Below are 18,993 nucleotides of genomic sequence, written 5' to 3'. Positions count from 1 at the left end.
CGTTAGGGTATTGAGAGCTATTTTTGTAAATGAACATACGCCGAAGTCGAGGATCCGGAGTAGGATGTCAGTTTACGAGGGTTTGTTTGGCAGCATGAGTGAAGGAGCTTTTGTTGGCGAAATAGGAAGCCAATTCTAGATTTAATTTGGATTGGAGATGTTTGTGTGAGTCTGGAAGGAAGTTACAGTCTAACCAGACACCTAGGTATTTTGTAGTTGTCCACATATTCTAAGTCAGAAACCGTCCAGAGTAGTGATGCTGACGGGCGGGCAGGTGCAGGGCAGCGAATCGGTTGAAGGAGCATGCATTTAGTTTTACTTGTATTTAAGAGCCAGTTGTGAGGCCCATTGAAGGAGATTGTATGGCATTGAAGCTCGTCTGGAGGTGTTGTTAACACAATGTCCAAAGAAGGCCAGAAGTATACAGAATGGTGTCGTCTTGTGTAGAGTGGATCAGGAGACTCACCAGCAGAAAGAGCGACCATCATGTGTTAGTTACAGGAAGAGAGTCGCCCAAGAATTGAAAACCCTGTTGCACCCCCATAGAGAGACTGCCAGAGCCCAGACAACAGCCCTCGATTTGACACACTGAACTCGATCAGAGAAGTAGTTGGTGACACCAGGCGAGGCAAATCCATTTTGAGAAACCAAGGCTATCGAGTCGTGCCGATGAGGATGTGTTGATTGAAGAAGTCGAAAGCCTTGGCCAGTCAATGAATACGGCTGCCATATTGTTTCTATTGATCCGGATTGAAGATATCGTTTAGGATCTTAGCGTAGCTGAGTGCACCCATGACCAGCTCTGGAAAAAACCAAGGGGTTCGCCCATTAAGGGCGGTGAAGGTGCGGTGGCATTCGAACATTGGTCGGAAATCTGTTTGTTGACTTGGCTTTACGAAGACCTAGAAGGCAGGGTGGAAGATATAGATTGTTAGCAGTTCAGGGTCAAGAGTGTCCCCCCCTTTGAAAGGGGGATTGACCGTAGCTGACTTTCCAATCTTTGGGGAATTCTCAACGACACCAAAAGGGAGGTGAAAGGCGCTAGTAATAGGAGTATGCCAACAATTTCGGCAGATCATTTTAGAAAGAAAGGCGTCCAGATGTCAGCCCGGCTGATTTGTAGCCGGTCCAATTTTGCAGCTCTTTCAGAACATCAAGCTGACTGGATTTGAGAAAAAGGAGAAATGGGGAAGCTTGGATCGAGTTGCTGTGGGGTGCAGTGCTGTGGACCGCGGGTAGGGTAGCCAGGTGGGAAAGCGTGGCCAAGCCCATAGACATTTTATAGAAATCTCTCAATTATAGTGGATTTATCTGTGTAACAGTTTCCTATCCTTCAGTGCAGTGCAGCTAGGAGGACTTTTCATATTCTCCACTGGACTTTACAGTGTCCCGAGAGCTTTTTGAATTTGTGGGCAGGAAGCACAATTTCTGCTTGAAAAAAGCTAGCCTTGGCTTTTCTAACTGCCTGTGAATTGGTTTCTAACTTCCCTGAAAAGTTGCACTATCACGGGGGCTGTTCGGTGCTAATGCCAGAAACGCCACAGGATGTTTTTGTGTTGGCTAAGGGCAGTCAGGTCTCGAAGAGAACGCATGGCTATAATCTGTTCCTGTTCTAAATTCTGGAATGGGCATGCTTACTTTAGATGAGTGAGAAGGCATTTAAAAAAAAATAACCAACGCATCCTATACTGACGGGATGGCAGCGTCACAATATCCTTCCAGAGACCCGGCCAGGTCGAATTAGAAAGCCTTGCTCGCTGAAGTGTGTCAGGGAGCGTTGACGAGTGATGAGTGGAGTCGTTATTGACCGCTACCCATACGGATGCAGGCAATGAGGCAGTGGATCGCTGAGATCTTGCGTTGAAAACAGCAAAGTGTATTTGGAGCAAATTGGCTTTCGGATGATATCTATGAGGGTGCCCGTGTTACGGCTTTGGGGTGGTACCTTGTAGCGTTCATTGATAATTTGTGTGAGATTGAGCGGCATCAACTTAGATTGTAGGATGCATGGGGTGTTAAGCATCTGTCCCAGTTTAGGTCACCTTGCAGCACCGAAAGCTCTGAAGATAATTGGGGGCAATCAAGTGTCAATATGGTGTCCAGAGCACAGCTGGAGGCCAGAGGGTGGCTTAGCAGCTGCACGGTAGAGACTTGTTTTTAGAGAGGTGGATTTTAACAAAAAGAGAAGCTTCAAATTATTTGGGTACAAACTCAAATCAAATGTATTTATATAGCCCTTCCTTACAGTTCAGCTGATATCTCAAAGTGCTGTACAGAAACCCAGCCTAAAACCCAAACTCAGCAAAGCAATGCAGGTTTAGAAGCACGGTGCTCAGGAAAAACTCCTAGAAAGCCAAAAACCTAGGAAGAAACCTAGAGAGGAACCAGGCTATGAGGGTCCAGTCCTCTTCTGGCTGTGCCGGGTCGGAGATTATAACAGAACATGGCCAAGATGTTCAAATGTTCATAAATGAACCAGCATGGTCAAAATTAAATAATAATCACAGTAGTTGTCAGGGTGCCAGACAAGTCAGCCACCTCAAAGAGCTAAATGTCAGCTTTGGCTTTTCATAGTCGATCATTAAGCAGATATCTCTAACCGCTTCCTGCCTGTCTCTTAGAGAGTTGGAAAACAGCAGGGTCTGGGACAGGGAGCACGTCCGAGTGAACAAGTCAAGGTTTCCATAGTCGGCAAGGCAGAACAGTTGAAACTGGAGCAGCAGCACGGCCAGGTGGACTGCGCGACAGCAAAGGAGTCATCCATCCAGGTAAGTCCTGAGGCATGCGTCCGAGGCTCAGGTTCTCCCCCCTTTCCTACGAGAGAGAGAAAAGCAGAGAATTAGAGAGAGCATACTTAAAGTCACACCAGGACACCGGATAAAGAACAGGAGAAGTACTCCAGATATAACAGACTGGACCCTAGGACCCCCACACATAAACTTACTGCAGACCTGGATAGTAGGACAGAACTTTGCCCAGGCTTATCTCTGCAGTAGATTGCAAAACACCGCCCCTTTGCCGTCTATCTTTTCTGCGGAAAAATTTGTAGTTAGGAGGAATTTCAAGGTTTTGGTGGTCTTCCTAAGCAGGATTCAGACACGGCTAGGACATTCTGGTTGACAGAGTGTGCTAAAGCAGTGAATAAAACAAAACTTAAGGTGAGGAGGCTCTAATGCTTAACATGCATGAAACCCAAGGCTATTACCGTTTACAGAGAATAGGAGTGGAGCTAGGCACTGCAGGCCTGGATTTCACCTCAACATCCGCCCAGAGGAACAGAGGAGGAGTTAGGATACGGTACGCTAAAAGCTATGAAGAAACTGTCGTCTAGGACGCCGGAAACAGAAAGTAAAAGAAAGCCGGTGTTCCTGGGGCGATAAAAATATTCTCCCTCCTTTTTATCAAGTCATTTTTTCTCTCACTTCCGCATGACAACCAGGGGAAGATGTGTGACGTGTTTGTACAGTCCTAAGTGCCAAGGCCTTTTATAGAGAGTATCTTGAAGAGAGACATAGCTTCTTGGAAAAGTCACTTTTTACAGAAAATGGGCTGTAAAAAGAGTTATGTTTCACTTAGAGAAATAATTAAACCTGTTTTAGAAACTAGAAGGTGTTTTCTATCCAAAGGTAATAAATAATATGCATATTGTACGAGCAAGAATTGAGTACGAGGCCGTTTGAAATGGCCACCTCTTTCCACTGCTTATACTTACTGCTCATTTTTGAGCCATAAGAGTTTTAAGGAGAGGCATGCTTAGCCGAGTGATCATAAGGGTCGAGTGAGTAGTGAGGTTGGTTGGTTGGGGTCACGGCGATTCAGACAGCTAGCCGGGCCATGGGTAGCAAGCTGGCAGAGGATGGAGGTCTGTTTTTAGCCACCTCGTGCGTTTCCGTCGGTAGATTAGTGGGGTTCCGTGTGGTAGAGGGGACCAATCCAATTGGAATAGAGGGTGAGGGGTGGATGGGTGTGGAATAGAGGGTGAGGGGTGGATGGGTGTGGAATAGAGGGTGAGGGGTGGATGGGTGTGGAATAGAGGGTGAGGGTTTTGGGCCATAAGCGGGCAGAGAGAGGGAAGGAAGGGATTTGGAATGAGGGATACATCGGGTGAGTGAATAAATGAGTTAGGAGGTGGGGATGCACAGGAAGGAGGCAAATCTGGTATATCGTTTACCCCTCCCTCCCTCCCTCCCTCACCCTACTCCCTTCATCACATCCTAATTGATTAGACATGTCTGAGTAGTGATATATGGGGCTGTGATGATGAAGGAGAGGTCTCGTATACAGTATTCGTCTAATGTAAGATAATGCAGCTTAAATGACAGCTGGCTTTATGAACTCTGGATTGATTTTTAAATGATATCTGTTAAGTACCAGCTCAACCCAGCACAGGCCCTGAATGAGCCTGTGCTGCACTGAGCGTCTCTGATATGAGTCATGATATCAACACCAGAGACAGGCTCTGATATGAGTCATGATATCAACACCAGAGACAGGCTCTGATATGAGTCATGATATCAACACCAGAGACGGGCTCTGATATGAGTCATGATATCAACACCACAGAGCGGGGCTCTGATATGAGTAATGTATCAACACCAGAGACAGGGCTCTGATATGAGTCATTAATGATGATCAAACCAGAGAGATAACTTGTAAAGAGAAACGAAAGAGGAAAAAAACAATGAGACGGGCTCTGATATGAGTATGATATCAACACCAGAGACGGCTCTGATATGAAGTCATGATATCAACCACCAGAGACGGGCTCTGATATGAGTCAATGATATCAACACCAGAGACATGGAGGCTCTATATGAGTATGATATCAACACCAGAGTAAACAAGGCTCTGAATATGAGTATGATATCAACACCAGAGACGGGCTCTGATATGAGTAATGATATCAACACCAGAGACAGCTCTGATATGAGTAATGTTCAACACCAGAGACGGGCTCTGATATGAGTTCATGTATTCATACACCAGAGACAGGCTCATGATATGAGTAATGATATCAACACCAGAGACAGGCTCTGATATGAGTATGATATCAATCACCAGAACAGGGCTCTGATATGCAGTAATGATAATCAACACCAGAGACGGGCTCTGATATGAGTAATGATATCAACACCAGAGACAGGCTCTGATATGAGTAATGATATCAACACCAGGACGAGGGACTCTGATATGAGTAATGATATCAACACCAGAGACGGGCGTCTGATATGAGTAATGGTATCACACACCAGAGACGGGCTCTGATGATGAGTTTGGTTCAACACCAGAGACGGGCTCTGATATGAGTAATGAGTATCAACACCAGAGACAGGCTCTGATTGAGTAATGATATCAACATCCAGAGACGGCTGTCTGAATATGAGTAAATATGAGTTATCACACACCAGAGACGGGCTCTGATATGAGTAATGATATCAACACCAGAGACGGCTCTGATATGAGTAATGATATCAACACCAGAGACGGCTCTGATATGGAGTAATGGTATCAACACCAGAGACGGGCTCTGATATGAGTAATGATATCAAACCAGAGACAAGGCTCTTGATATGAGTATGATATCAACACCAGAGACGGGCTCTGATATGAGTAATGGTATCAACACCAGAGACGGGCTCTGATATGAGTACATGATCTAACCAGAGACGAGCAGGAGGCTCTGATATGAGTAATGGTATCAACACCAGAGACGGGCTCTGATATGAGTATATGATATCAACGACCAGAGACGGGCTCTGATATGAGTAATGATATCAACACCAGAGACAGGCTCCTGATATGAAGTAATGGTATCTACATCAGCAGAGAGGGTCTGAATATGATAATGATACTAACACCGAGACGGGCTCCTGATATGAGTAATGGTATCAACACCAGAGACGGGCTCTGATAGGTGCGCCTGATGTATGCAGCTTTAGAATCAGTGCCCTCCCTTGAGAGAGTTTCCTTTCCTCATGGTCAGTTGTAGATTTAGCAGCCAGACAATAGACTGCATAAATAACCTCTAGAGGACAGCCCCCTACAGCTGCTTGCCTTATTTTCTATAGACTGCTACATATAAATATCCTCTAGTATATTATACAGATGATTCCTTACTATTCAATAGACTGGATTAAAACCACTACTAGAAAAAAACATGCCCCTCCCTTATTATTCAATAGACTGTATGTATTACTAGTTTAACCCATCCGTTACATACATTTCTGTTGAGACCGGAGGCAAATAAGCAGAGAAAATTGCTTGGAGATATTTGGATTCCCTCCTTTGCGTTGCAAAACAGCACCCTGGCAGAATAACTGCTTTTTCTCTGGTAGGGAGAAATAACACAAATGTTTTTCTGTAGACTTTTAACTTCCAGTGTTTTTTCTATGTAAATAAACCACTAACTCAGTTCAGGTCGAACCTGTTCAGAAAACTACCCTACCTCCTCACCTCACATACAGTGCATCAATCTACACACAATACTCCATAATGACAAAGCAAAAACAGTTTTTTTGAAATGTTTGCACAATAAAAAATTCACTGAAATATTACATTTACATAAGTATTCAGACCCTTTACTCAGTACTTTGTTGAAGAACCTTTGGCTGAGATTACAGCCTTGAGTCTTCTTGGGTATAACGCGACAAGCTTGGCACACCTGTATTTGGGGAGTTTCTCCCATTCTTCTCTGCAGATCCTCTAAGCTCTGTCAGGTTGGATGGGGAGCGTCGCTGCACAGCTATTTTCAGGTCTCTCCAGAGATGTTGGAGAGAGGCTGGGCCACTCAAGGACATTCAGAGACTTGTCTCGAAGCCACTCCTGCGTTGTCTTTGCGGTTTGCTTAGGGTCGTTGTCCTGTTGGAAGGTGAACCTACGCCCCATTCTGAGGTCCTGAGCGCTCTGGAGCATTTAAAAAAAATCAAGGATCTCTCTGTACTTTGCTCCGTTCATCTTTCCCTTGATTCTGACTAGTCTCCCAGTCTGTGCCGCTGAAAAACATACCCACATCATGATGTTGCCACCACCGTGCTTCACAGTAGGGATGGTGCCAGGTTTCCTGCCGTTTGGCAGGAGGGCTGTTATGTGCCTTTTACTGAGTAGTGGCTTCCGTCTGGCCACCCTACCATAAAGGCAAGAAGTTGTTTGTGCTGATGATAAAGTGAGGGCCGTTGTACAAAACATGTAATCAGCAATTGGATCATCTCTAATGAATCAGTGTATCAAAGCCAATTAGTATTTCCTAAACGCTGCTTTGCACACATGTTCAGGCTCTGGCCCAACCCATCAGTTTCTGGGACCAATCAGAACTCTTTGATTGGGTTTGCATTCGAGAAGTCATCGGGAATGAGATTAAATCCAGACTCATCGTGGAGAAGAAACGTTAGTGGGCGTGGCATTTGGCTGGAGCAATGTAAATGGGTAGACAGGCAGGGCTAATAGGCCCCGCTGCTAAGATCCACCCACAGATAACAACGTATTAAAAAAAGAAAAACGTGTTTTAATGCAGAGCTCTGTTGGTTAGTGCCACGGCAAAGTCCATAATGAGTGCTTTTACCCTGTAATAACACAGTACTACTGACCCACTGAGGCCCAGCCCGATACAGATGCAGACACTGTCTCTCTCTATCATCTAGTACAATAACAGTGCAAGGTTCTAGGTCCTTCCATTGCAGGTGTTTCACTAAACTTCCAATTGACACATTTAACCTTTCTCCTCTTCCCTTTGTTGTTGCTGTAAAATAGAATGTGTTCTCAGCTTACTAACCTGGCAATATAAGGGTTAAACATGAAGATAGCACACTGACAGAATCGCTAACACAGCTACTAGTAGTACATTCATTGAATAAGAAATTAGGCCTTGGTGATTCTCTCCAATCACATCTGATTATAGCACTAATCAGACTTAAGTGGATTGCCTGAGAGCCACAGTAGTTTATTCCCTTTGTTGAGAGGAGGCACATAGATATACACTGTTCTGTCAGCTGTGTAAAGGGCCTCCTGAGTCTGATTCTAGTACAGAGACACTGTATTGTGTGTGTGTGCGTGTGTGAGCGAGTGAGTGAGGGGGTTTCATTCCTCCAGCCTCTCTCTCTGCGTCTGGCATTCTCCATCTAACGTGACCCTCCAGCCCTTCTATTATAGAGAAATTATGGGGGGGGAAATCAATACAGTTACGTATCGCAATATTATATTGATATTTGACTCCAAGTATCGATTTGTAAAAATAAAGACATTTAAAAAATAAATATATATATGTTATACTGTAGGCAGTGCTAGTTGGCTGTACCTGCGCCAAAACTCCTGTATTTTTCATCCTATAGCTTGTTCTTCATCAATAGTGAGCCAACATGTTTTCAACACTTCTATTTCCCTGACTGATCAAAACTCCTCTCATGGCTCTCTCTTTTCTTTCCGTGAGCAATATGTTTGGAACATCAAATCGCAACACAATTGCATCGATAAGAATCGCACCTTACTATTGTGATAATATTGTATCGTGAGGTCCGTGGCAATTCCCAGCACTACTCTGGAGGTGTGTACACTCCCGGGCCTGCAGTAGTAGCTGTTTTTAGGGGATGAAGTTCAGATGTCTCAGCCCCCTCATCTTCTGGCAGTTTAATCTCATGATGAGGAGAGAAACACAAAAACACTATGATCCCCAGCCAGATAAAACACTTTGATCCCCAGCAAGATAAAACACTTTGATCCCCAGCCAGATAAACCACTTTGATCCCCAGCCAGATAAAACACTTTGATGATCCCCAGCCAGATAAAACACTTTGCTGATCCCCAGCCAGATAAAACAATTTGATCACCAGCCAGATAAAACACTTTGATGATCCCCAGGCCAGTATAAAACACTTTGATGATCCCCAGCCAGATAAAAACACTTTGCTGATCCCCAGCCAGATTAAAACACTTTGGCTTGAATCCCCACCATTTATAAAACACTTTGCTGATCCGCCAGCCAGATAAAACACTTTGCTGATCCCCACCAGATAAAACACTTGTTGCTATCCCCAGCCAGATAAAAACACTTTATGTATCCCCAGCCAGATAAAACATTTGATATCCCCACACCAGCATAAAACAATTTGATCCCCAGCCAGAATAAAAACACTTTTGATCCCCAGTCAGATAAAACACTTTGTATGATCCCCAGCCAGATAAAACATTTGATCCCCAGCCAGATTAAAACAACTTTGATCCCCCAGCTAGATAAAAACACTTTGCTGATCCCCAGCCAGATAAAACAATTTGATCACCAGCCAGATAAAAACACTTTGATGATCCCCAGCCAGAAAGAAACACTTTGATGATCCCCAGCCAGATACTAATATCACTTTGACTGATCCCCAGCCAGATTAAAACACTTTGCTGATCCCCAGCCAGATAAAACACTTGCCTGATCCCCAGCCAGATAAAAACTATTTGATCCCCCCAGCCTCAGATATAACAGTACCCACTAGATAAACAACCTTTGCTGATCCCCAGCCAGATAAAACATATTGATCACCAGCCAGATGAAAACACTTTTGATGATCCCCAGCCAGAGAAAAACACTTTGATGATCCCCAGCCAGATTAAATACTACCTTTTGATGATCCCCCAGCCAATAATAATAAACGCGTTGGATAAACGCCCCCAAAGCCAGAGAAAACACTTTGCTGATCCCCAGCCAGATAAAACACTTTGCTGATCCCCAGCCAGATAAAACTATTTGATCCCCAGCCAGATAAAACACTTTGATTATCCCCAGCCAGATAAAACAATTTGATCCCTAGCTAGATAAAACACTTTGCTGATCCCCAGCCAGATAAAACACTTTGATGATCCCCAGCCAGATAAAACAATTTGATCCCCAGCCAGATAAAACACTTTGATCCCCAGCCAGATAAAACCCAATTCTGCTGTTTGTCTGTGAGTTTCAATGCTTTAGTGTGCGTTTGCCTGTTGTGTCTAACCTCTCACACACTGCTCCCTGGGCTCTTTGGTATAGTTTTTCTTCCCATCACTGTGTGTTTCGAAACCCCAGCAGTACTGAGAACTCTAAACACTGTCTGGAGGAAGAGCGAGCCCCAACATGGAGCACCAGGTGCTGGAGTACACCTGACTGCAAGGCAAATAGGACAAATGAAAATGCGCAATAGCAAGTGTGTAAAAAGTGTGTGCGCGCACGTGCATGAATAATAGCCCAATGGCTCTTTTCAGTGCAGAGAATCAATGTGGCTTTCTGCCAGACAATAGCTAATGTCTTTGCCTCCGTTTATCTCGTTTTCTCTCTCTCTCCTTTCCCCTTTCTCTCTCTCTCACTTTTCTCTCTCTCTCCCTTCCCTCTCTCTCATTTTCCTGTCTCTCCCTTCCCTCTGTCTCCTTCTCTCTCACTCTTGGAAATTATGATTCTCTCATTCTGAAACAGGTCCGTACAATGAAGGACCTCGTCGTTAATCAGATCATCATCGTTTTATCTCCTGATAGATGACTCATGTCTGGATCTGCTGAGAGTTGGAGGGAAAATATGTTACTTGATTTCTATCTGTAGAATTGTATGTACTATAGAACAGGCCCAGTTGTCACGGTAACATAGCCCAGATCACATGTTTTCCATGTGACATGATGAAAGCCTACTGAAGGTGTTCCATGATGAAGGAGATGAGGTTTGAACTATAGGGAATGAACAGCGTTAACCATGTTGTGATGTGAGGAATCTACTTTCTGCATTTCTCTCTTTCTCTCTCTCTCTCTCGCTGGTGAGGAGGCTCATTCAGACAGAAGTGATAATTAGCTCTCTGTTACTCATTAACACGTTGCCATTGGCTTTGAGATCACTGTAGCACATCAACCACCAGTGCCACTGCTCTCTGGGTACATGAGTAGCAGAACCACACATATCCATGTGAAAGGCTTAACATTCCTCACCAAGGCTTTATAGGAGTAGCATGCAGATGAGGGAAAAACAGGGTCAGCTCTTTTGTTTAGCAATAGAAATGACCTCAGATGCTGTCAGAGGGAATGAGGGAATGTGAGAGAACCTCAAGTGCCAGGGTCAGTGTGTGTATGTCCATTATGAAGAACACACTTGTAGAAATCCATAATTGTAAGCATTTGGCAATGGGCACTAAATATAGAAACTGCAGACACACCTCGAAGCTGTGAGAGGTAATGAAAAAACTGTCTGCGCAGTGCTCCGGGAATGACAGAGAGAGGCAGAGAGGAAGGAAGAGAAAGAGCGAGAGCGAGAAAGAGGGAGGATGTTTCTGTTTGTGAATTGTGATTCACGAAGCAGGAAGAACCACTGAGTTGCACTGTTTTTCTCTTTAACCTTGTCTCGTATGAATCATCCTGAACCATCCGCTGGGGAAACAGAATGTAAGCTTGCGAGATCAGGATGGTTTGTACGAGGCTAGCTATAACCTCCCCTCTCCACTGCTCTGTTCTGAAGACACTCATAACCCTGAAAAAATGTTGCCTTTAGCCAATGTGTGATTTGGTTTTGTGTATTAGAAGGCCCACTCTATGTATGGGCCACGCATGCGTATCAGGGGCCCCTTTTGCGAATAAGCAGATTACTGCTAACATGCGCTAATTGAGTGACTGTCAGTGACTGACATAACAAGTCGAAAACTGCTGATACACAACCACATTCTGAGGGCCCTAGTTGCCGTGGGGCCCTACGCACAACGCATAGTCTGCGTATACGTGCACTGAAACACAGAGCAGTCTTCAGGGAGCTGAGGCACTGCAGAGGCATGCAGGGTCAAGTCACTGATTATTATCAACTGCTATGTGACTGACTGCCTGTCTGAGTAACTAGTACAGGCCCTCTCTCTCTCTCATTATATAACACTACTACCTCTGTGTGTGTGTGTGTGTGTGTGTGTGTGTGTGTGTGTGTGGTGTGTGTGGTGTGTGTGTGTGTGTGTGTGTGTGTGTGTGTGTGTGTGTGTGTGTGTGTGTGTGTGTGTGTGTGTGTGTGTGTGTGTGTGTGTGTGTGTGTGTGTGTGTGGTGTGTGGTGTGTGTGTGTGTGTGGGACTGTATAAACTGGTTAGTGTGTGTGTGTATTAAATACAGTATTTAACTGGTTTAAAACCTGGTTGTCAGTATTTTTGTTTCCATAATCAATCTAGTTGAAGCTATGTTTATCTTTCAAATCTCTCTGTCTCACTCTGTTGCTGCGTCCAAAGGTCTTGGTGCCTACTGTACCTTCTCTCTCACGTTTCTGGGCTGTACTGCGGGTGGTGGTGGTGGCCTGATGGGTGTGTTGTGTGTTGTGCCCTGCCAGCGTGGTATTGCCCTGTGAGCGTACCCAATGGTGTCTTATCGGATACAGCCAGGGTGTGTACCATTCGTTTAGCTATCAGAATCTGGCATAGAGATACTGTCATAGTGAACAGTCCTGGGTTTGTTGTTAAGCTCATTTGGCAATTTCTGTGTTATTTTTCTGCAGTACAGCAGTGTATTTGTGTTGTGTGTGTGTGTGTGCTGACTGACCAGTCACTAGGTCAGTGTGCTACTCACATTCATCCAGCCCCTGTGGAGACTGCAATGTAGGGGCAGAAAACACTTAGATCGTCCTTCCTTTACTCTGTCTCTCAGAGAGACAGACAGACAGACAGACAGACAGACAGACAGACAGACAGCAGACAGACAGACAGACAGACAGACAGACAGACAGAACAGACAGACAGACAGACAGACAGACAGACAGACAGACAGACAGACAGACAGACAGACAGACAGACCAGACAGACAGACAGACAGCCAGACAGACAGACAGAACAAGACAGACAGACAGACAGACAGACAGACAGACAGACAGACAGACAGACAGACAGACAGACAACAAGGGGAAATAGAACAAGAGAGAGAGTCTCTCTCTCTCTCAATTCAATTCAATTTGCTTTATTGGCATGACGTAATAATGTACATATTGCCAAAGCTTATTTTGGATATTTACAATATAAAAATAAAAATGAGAATCAAAATTGACAACAGTAACAACAATAACCAAGTGTCAAAATAACCATACATTCAACAATAACAATAAACATACAGTAACCCTGAAAACATGTGCAGGTTGATTGGTTTGTCAGACACTGTCCCTCAACTTATCTCTCTCTCTCTCTCTCTCTCTCTCTCTATCAATAACATTTTAATCTCTTTCCCCTTGCTAGCTTCCTTTGATGTCAATATTGTATTTTATTTGATTAATTAACTTTTTCCAGGTCTGGGTTCTCTTTCTTGCTTTTTGTACTCTCTCTCTTGTTCTATTTCCCCTTGTTGTTTATCTCTGTCTGTCTGTCTCTTCACCAGTATTGTTCAGGGACAGTACATGGTCAGTACAATCACCATGGGTCAGTGAGTTCCGAAGGCTTACAGCATAGCCAAGGTCAGCCGCCTGACCTCTGGGGCACCATGAGAGTTATTTAAGATACTCCTCAAATAGGCAGGGTTTAAGACGTTTTTCAGAAGATGGGCAGGGAATCTACTGTCCTGACTTTAGGGGGAAGATGGGCAGGGAATATATTGTCCTGACTTTAGGGGGAAGATGGGCAGGGAATCTATTGTCCTGACTTTAGGGGGAAGATGGGCAGGGAATCTACTGTCCTGACTTTAGGGGGAAGATGGGCCGGGAATCTACTGTCCTGACTTTAGGGGGAAGCTTGTTCCATCAGGACAGAGAAGAGCTTTGACTGGGCTGAGTGGGAGCTGACCTCTCATATGGGTTGGAGGGCCAAGAGACCAGAGGTGGTGGAACGGAGTGCTCAGGTTGGGATGTAGGGTTTGAGTATAGCCTGAAGGTAAGGAGGTGCAGTTCCTCTTGCTGCTCCGTAGGTAAGCACCATGGTCTGGAAGATGATGCGAGCTTCGACTGGAAGACAGTGGAGTGTGCGGAGGAGCAGGGTGACATGGGAGAATTTAGGAAGGTTGAACATCCGGTGGGCTGCGGCATTCTGGATAAGGTGCAGGGGTTTGATGGCACAAGCGGGGAGCCCAGCCAACAGAGAGTTGCGGTAGTCTAGACGGGAGATGACAAGTGCCTGGATCAGGATCTGTGCTGCTTCCTGTGTGAGGAAAGGTCGTACTCTACAGATGTTGTAGAGCAGTGTTTCTCTAACGGTGCACATTTACTTTTTTGCCCTAGCACTAAACAGGTGATTCAAATAATTAGGGCTAGGGCAAAAAACTAAATGTGCACCGAGTTTGAGAAACACTGTTTTTGAGCGTGAACCTGCAGGAGCAAGTCACTGCCTTGGTGTTTGCAGAGAACGACAGGGGTTGTCACTCAGGGCCATTTTGTTGTTGTATGTTTGTTTGTGATGGAAGATGGAGGGGATAGCAGTGTGGGGTTAAACAGGAGTTTAAGGATCATCACAAGGTCAGAGATTGGAGAAGCTGATCCAAATCTGAATAGCATTGATCCGGATAGTGTGGGCTCCAACAGGGTTTGGCCCTGAGGCAATGTTTGTTAAAAGAACTGGAATCGATTAGTTCACCACAGGCCTTTCTCAGTGGACTGCAGCAGTGCATACACATGTAGAGAGAGAACAGATAAGAGGCTTAACTTAGTCTTCTGCTAGTTTCATCTTCTGCTTCTGAAGGTCTTGCTGTATCTCTGGAGGATCTCTCCCTTCTTCCAACCGCAGTGTTGGCCCTGATCAACCCCCTCTAACAAGAAGCCTGCTTCTCTCCCATTGGAACATGAGGGAAAAAATAGAGTATCTCAGACAGCTGGAGTTTAGTTTGACACCACAGGCTCTGCTTCTTAAAGGTTTAAAATATTGATTTGTTTAAACCTGGTAGAGAGCATGAAGAGCAACCCGTTCCCTTTCTACTCTGCTCTATAGTTACAGGTTTAGAGAAAGGCGGTGTGTTTGTGAGTGGGAGGGATGAGGGATGAGGGGATGATGCTTGTTGGAGTAGAAGATTGAACTCTTTGACCCTGCCCTCCCTAGTACCCTACTCTAACCTGCCCTCCCTAGTACCCTACTCTAACCTGCCCTCCCTAGTACCCTGCTCTAACCTGCCCTCCCTAGTACCCTGCTCTAACCTGCCCTCCCTAGTACCCTGCTCTAACCTGCTCCTCCTTAGTACTCCTCCTCTTATAAACTCCTCGCTCTGCCTCTTTGAGCTAGTACCTACCTCTAACCTGCCCTCCCTAGTACCCTACATTTAACTTGCCCTCCCTAGTAACCCTACTCTAACCTGCCCTCCCTAGTACCCTACTCTAACCTGCCCTCCCTAGTACCCTACTCTAACCTGCCCTCCCTAGTACCCTACTCTAACCTTCTCTCTGAGCTGATGTATAGCTTTAAATCAGGTGGTCTTTGGGCTTAAATAGTTAGTAGTCAGTCATCCTGACCAGGAACTGTGTCTAGGATCATAAATGATCTGACTAACAAAAGAGTCTGTCTTAACTATTGAACAATGGAGGATTTGTTTGCTGATCTGTTGGCCAATCAAATTCTCCAATATCCTGGTTGTCATACTCAGTCCACATTTTTAGGAACCTGCTAGTTGATACCAAACACAGGCCTCTGTCCGCACCAGATCTTTATTTCCAGTAACTAGAGTTTCAAGTTTGTGTGATTAATTAATTAGAAATCTTACTCATGAGAGTCCAAACAGAAATCATTAGCCGTACGAATCTCCTACCCTTTGAAGATTAGTCACAAGTTTCTCTCTCATATGACGAGTAATCATATCCCCTGTGATTCTGTCTGCTATAGAAAGGGATGGAACGAAAGATAGAACAAGAGATGGTGAGAAAGAGAAGCAGACAGATGGAGAGGAAGGTTAGAGATGACACCACATCATCTGCCTCCTCAGAACATCACATGATGATGAAGCTAACTGTGATGATGTGCCTTGCGGACTGCCTGGGGTCCTTTAGGGATCAGAACCCAGCAGGAAGTCTGGTTAGATCCATCCCATAATATATGAGTTAATGTGGAATCAGACCCTGTACACTGCAGAGGGCCAAACCTCCTGAGGCTTCTGTCTTCTCCCATTCAGCATGCTGGAGCTTGTATCTTGTTTTCACATGGTACCACATAAATCTGACTGATTCTTTCTCTTAAGTGTCAGTTGTCACGTACCATACAGATCTTTGTGTGGTATCATGTATGCCCATTTTATTGGCCATATCACAATGTGCTAATTCCCACTCACATCCTCTCACAGTTAACTAAAACATATGGTGCTGTATTGAGGTGTCTGGGATTCCGCATTAAGATTTGGATTGCGTGTGCACCCACCTCCCCACCCCCCCAAAAAAGTTACCAAACACGTAGGGGTTGAGATTAAGGGGCTTGGATCAGCAGAATTTGGCTGGGTGCCCCCCGTTTGAAGCCTGCCTGCCTGTCCCCCCGGTCAGTGTCCCCCCCCAATCCCCACCACAAACACCCAGATTATAGTGATAGGATTCCCCTACTTTCTGATTTGGTTAATCCCTACTTTTAATGACAATCTAATCAAAGATGGTTGATGAGGTTTGGGTGGAGAGGGGGGCTAGATTTGGGGCACACTGTATGGTGTGTGTGGTAGAACTCATAACGTGTGGATACATTATGTAGACGGACTATAAATCTGGTCATTTATCATCTATTATGGTATCCCAAGGTCTATGAGCTCAGTGTTGAGTCTGTGTGGACACCTAACGCAATGCTGGCCTTCAGAGGGGCATGTAGGGACATGTTCATAAGAGACCTCCAGTTCCATGAGGCCTGTGTTTACATTCTTCTAAGCCATAAGCCTCTCCAGGCCTGTGGGTATGTGTGCTAGCTAAGGTGTAGGTGGCCTGAGGTCCTTGACTTCTTGTTCCATGCTACAGCCAGAACCATTAAACCCTTCTAGAGTCATTCCAGGCTTCCATTGAAAGCATACCGTTGTTCTCAACCAAAATGTTTATCTGATCAACGATGCCATCTACTTTCCTGCACCCTCTATCTCTCCCCAACACGTGAGATGTCCATCATGCTCTAGACATGGAGTGTGTGTACTGTAGAGTGTATGTGTAGAGTGTGTGTAGAGTGTGTGTAGTGTAGAGTGTGTGTAGTGTATCTGTAGAGTGTGTGTATGTGTAGAGTTAATGTGTAGTGTGTGTGTAGTGTAGAGTGAATGTGTAGAGTGTGTGTAGAGTGTGTGTAGAGTGAATGTGTAGAGTGAATGTGTAGAGTGTGTGTAGTGTAGAGTGAATGTGTAGAGTGTGTGTAGTGTAGAGTGGGACGTGGAGAATGTCATCATCTCTAGATCATGACGTGTGTTGTACTGTAGAGTCTATGTGCGCTTCCGAGTGTGCTGTATGAGTGTGTTGTAGGGTGAGTAGGAGATGTGGTCCGAGGTATCCGTGGTAGAGTGTGTTATGTGTAGATTAATAGTTAGTGTGTGTGGATGTATGGCTAGAAGTGAATGAACAGTGTGCCTGTAGGGTGGACCTGTGAGAGTGAATGTGTAGAGTGAAGTGTCGAGTGTGATGTGATGTGAGTGTCTAAGTGTGGGTTAGAGTGTGTTAATGGGAGAGTAGGTTGTGCGTTAGTGATAGAGTAAAGTGTTTGTCGTGTGTAGTGTGAGGGAAGTGTAGATGTGTAGTAGTGTAGTGTGTGTAGCCCTCTCTGTAGAGTGTGTGTAGTGTAGAGTAATGATGTAGACTGTGAATGTGTAGAGTGTTGTAGTGTTAGAGTGAAATGTTAGAGTGTGTGTATGTAGAGGTGAGCATGAATGTGTGTAGAGTGTGTGTAGAGTGTGAGAGGAATGTAGTTAGAGTGTGTATTAGTCTAGTGTAGTGTTTAGAGTGAATGTGTAGAGTGTGTGTAGTGTTAGAGTGAATGTGTAGAGGTGTGTGTAGTGTTAGAGTTGAATGTGTAGTGTGTGTACTGTAGAGTAATGTGTAGATGGGGTCGGGTCAGAGAGGAGAGTAAAGGGAAAGGGGGATACCTAGTTAGTTGAACAACTGAATGCCTTCAACTGAAATGTGGGGCTGCCATAATCGACATCCACATCTTCGGCACCCGGGGAAACAGGCTTAAAGCAAGGTCAAATGTCTGATTGACTCAGGCGAATCCAGACATGGATTTAGTCCAGCTAAGAAATGTAAATCTCTGTCGGATAAATCACTGCTGTGCATTGGAAATAAAATGTAATGGAAGAATGAAGTATTATTTTTAGAGAGAGAGACACAGACGAAAAGACACACACAGGACGAGAGAGAGAGAGAACACAGGGCAGAAGAGCAGAGACACAGGGCAAGAGACAGAGAGGAGAGACGAGACACAGGAGCGAGAGAGAGAGAACCACAGGAAGACAGAGAGGAGACACCAGGCGAAGAGAGAAGAGAGACACAGGGAGACGAGAGAGAGAGAGACACAGGGAGCAAGAGAGAGAGAGGACACAGGAGGAGAGAGAGAGAGAGAGACACAGGAGGAGAAGAGAGAGACACAGGGAACGAGAGAGAGAGAGAGACACAGGGAGCGAGAGAGAGAACACAGGGAGCGAGAGAGGAGAGACACAGGGAGCGAGAGGAGAAGAGAGAAGAGAGACACAGGAGCGAGAGAGAAGAGAGAGAGAGAACAGGAGCGAGAGAGAGAGACAGGAGCGAGAGAGAGAACAGGGACGAGAGAGAGACAGGAGCGAGAGAGAGAGACAGGGACAAGAGAGAACAGGGAGGACAGAGAGAACAACAGGAGCGAGAGACACCAGGAGCGAGAGAGAGAGACCACAAGGAGACGAGAAGAGACACAGGAGCGAGAGAGAGAGAGACACAGAGGAGAAGAACACAGGAGAGCGAGAGAGAGAAGAGACGAGGGGCGGAGAGAGGTAGAGGACACAGGAGGAGAGACACAGGGACGCAGAGAGAGAGACACAGGAGCGAGAGAGGAGACACAGGAGCGAGAGACAGGAGACACAGGGAGCGAGAGGAGAGAAGACACATGAGCACGAGATGAGACACAGGGAGCAAGCAGAGGAGACAACAGGGAGCCGAGAGAACA

General features: G+C 45.3%; 1 protein-coding gene across 1 annotated transcript in view; it reads left to right on the top strand.

The window, feature by feature from the left end:
• Window positions 1-18,993, top strand: part of LOC111977184 (protein bicaudal D homolog 2) — a 103,126-nt gene that overhangs the window by 20,803 nt on the left and 63,330 nt on the right. The gene's annotated exons all lie outside the window — the stretch shown is intronic.

Source organism: Salvelinus sp. IW2-2015, linkage group LG17, assembly GCF_002910315.2.
Source record: "Salvelinus sp. IW2-2015 linkage group LG17, ASM291031v2, whole genome shotgun sequence".
Taxonomy (NCBI): Eukaryota; Metazoa; Chordata; class Actinopteri; order Salmoniformes; family Salmonidae; genus Salvelinus; species Salvelinus sp. IW2-2015.
The sequence above is the reverse complement of the archived record's forward strand: the minus strand, read 5'-3'. Positions and strand labels throughout refer to the sequence as shown.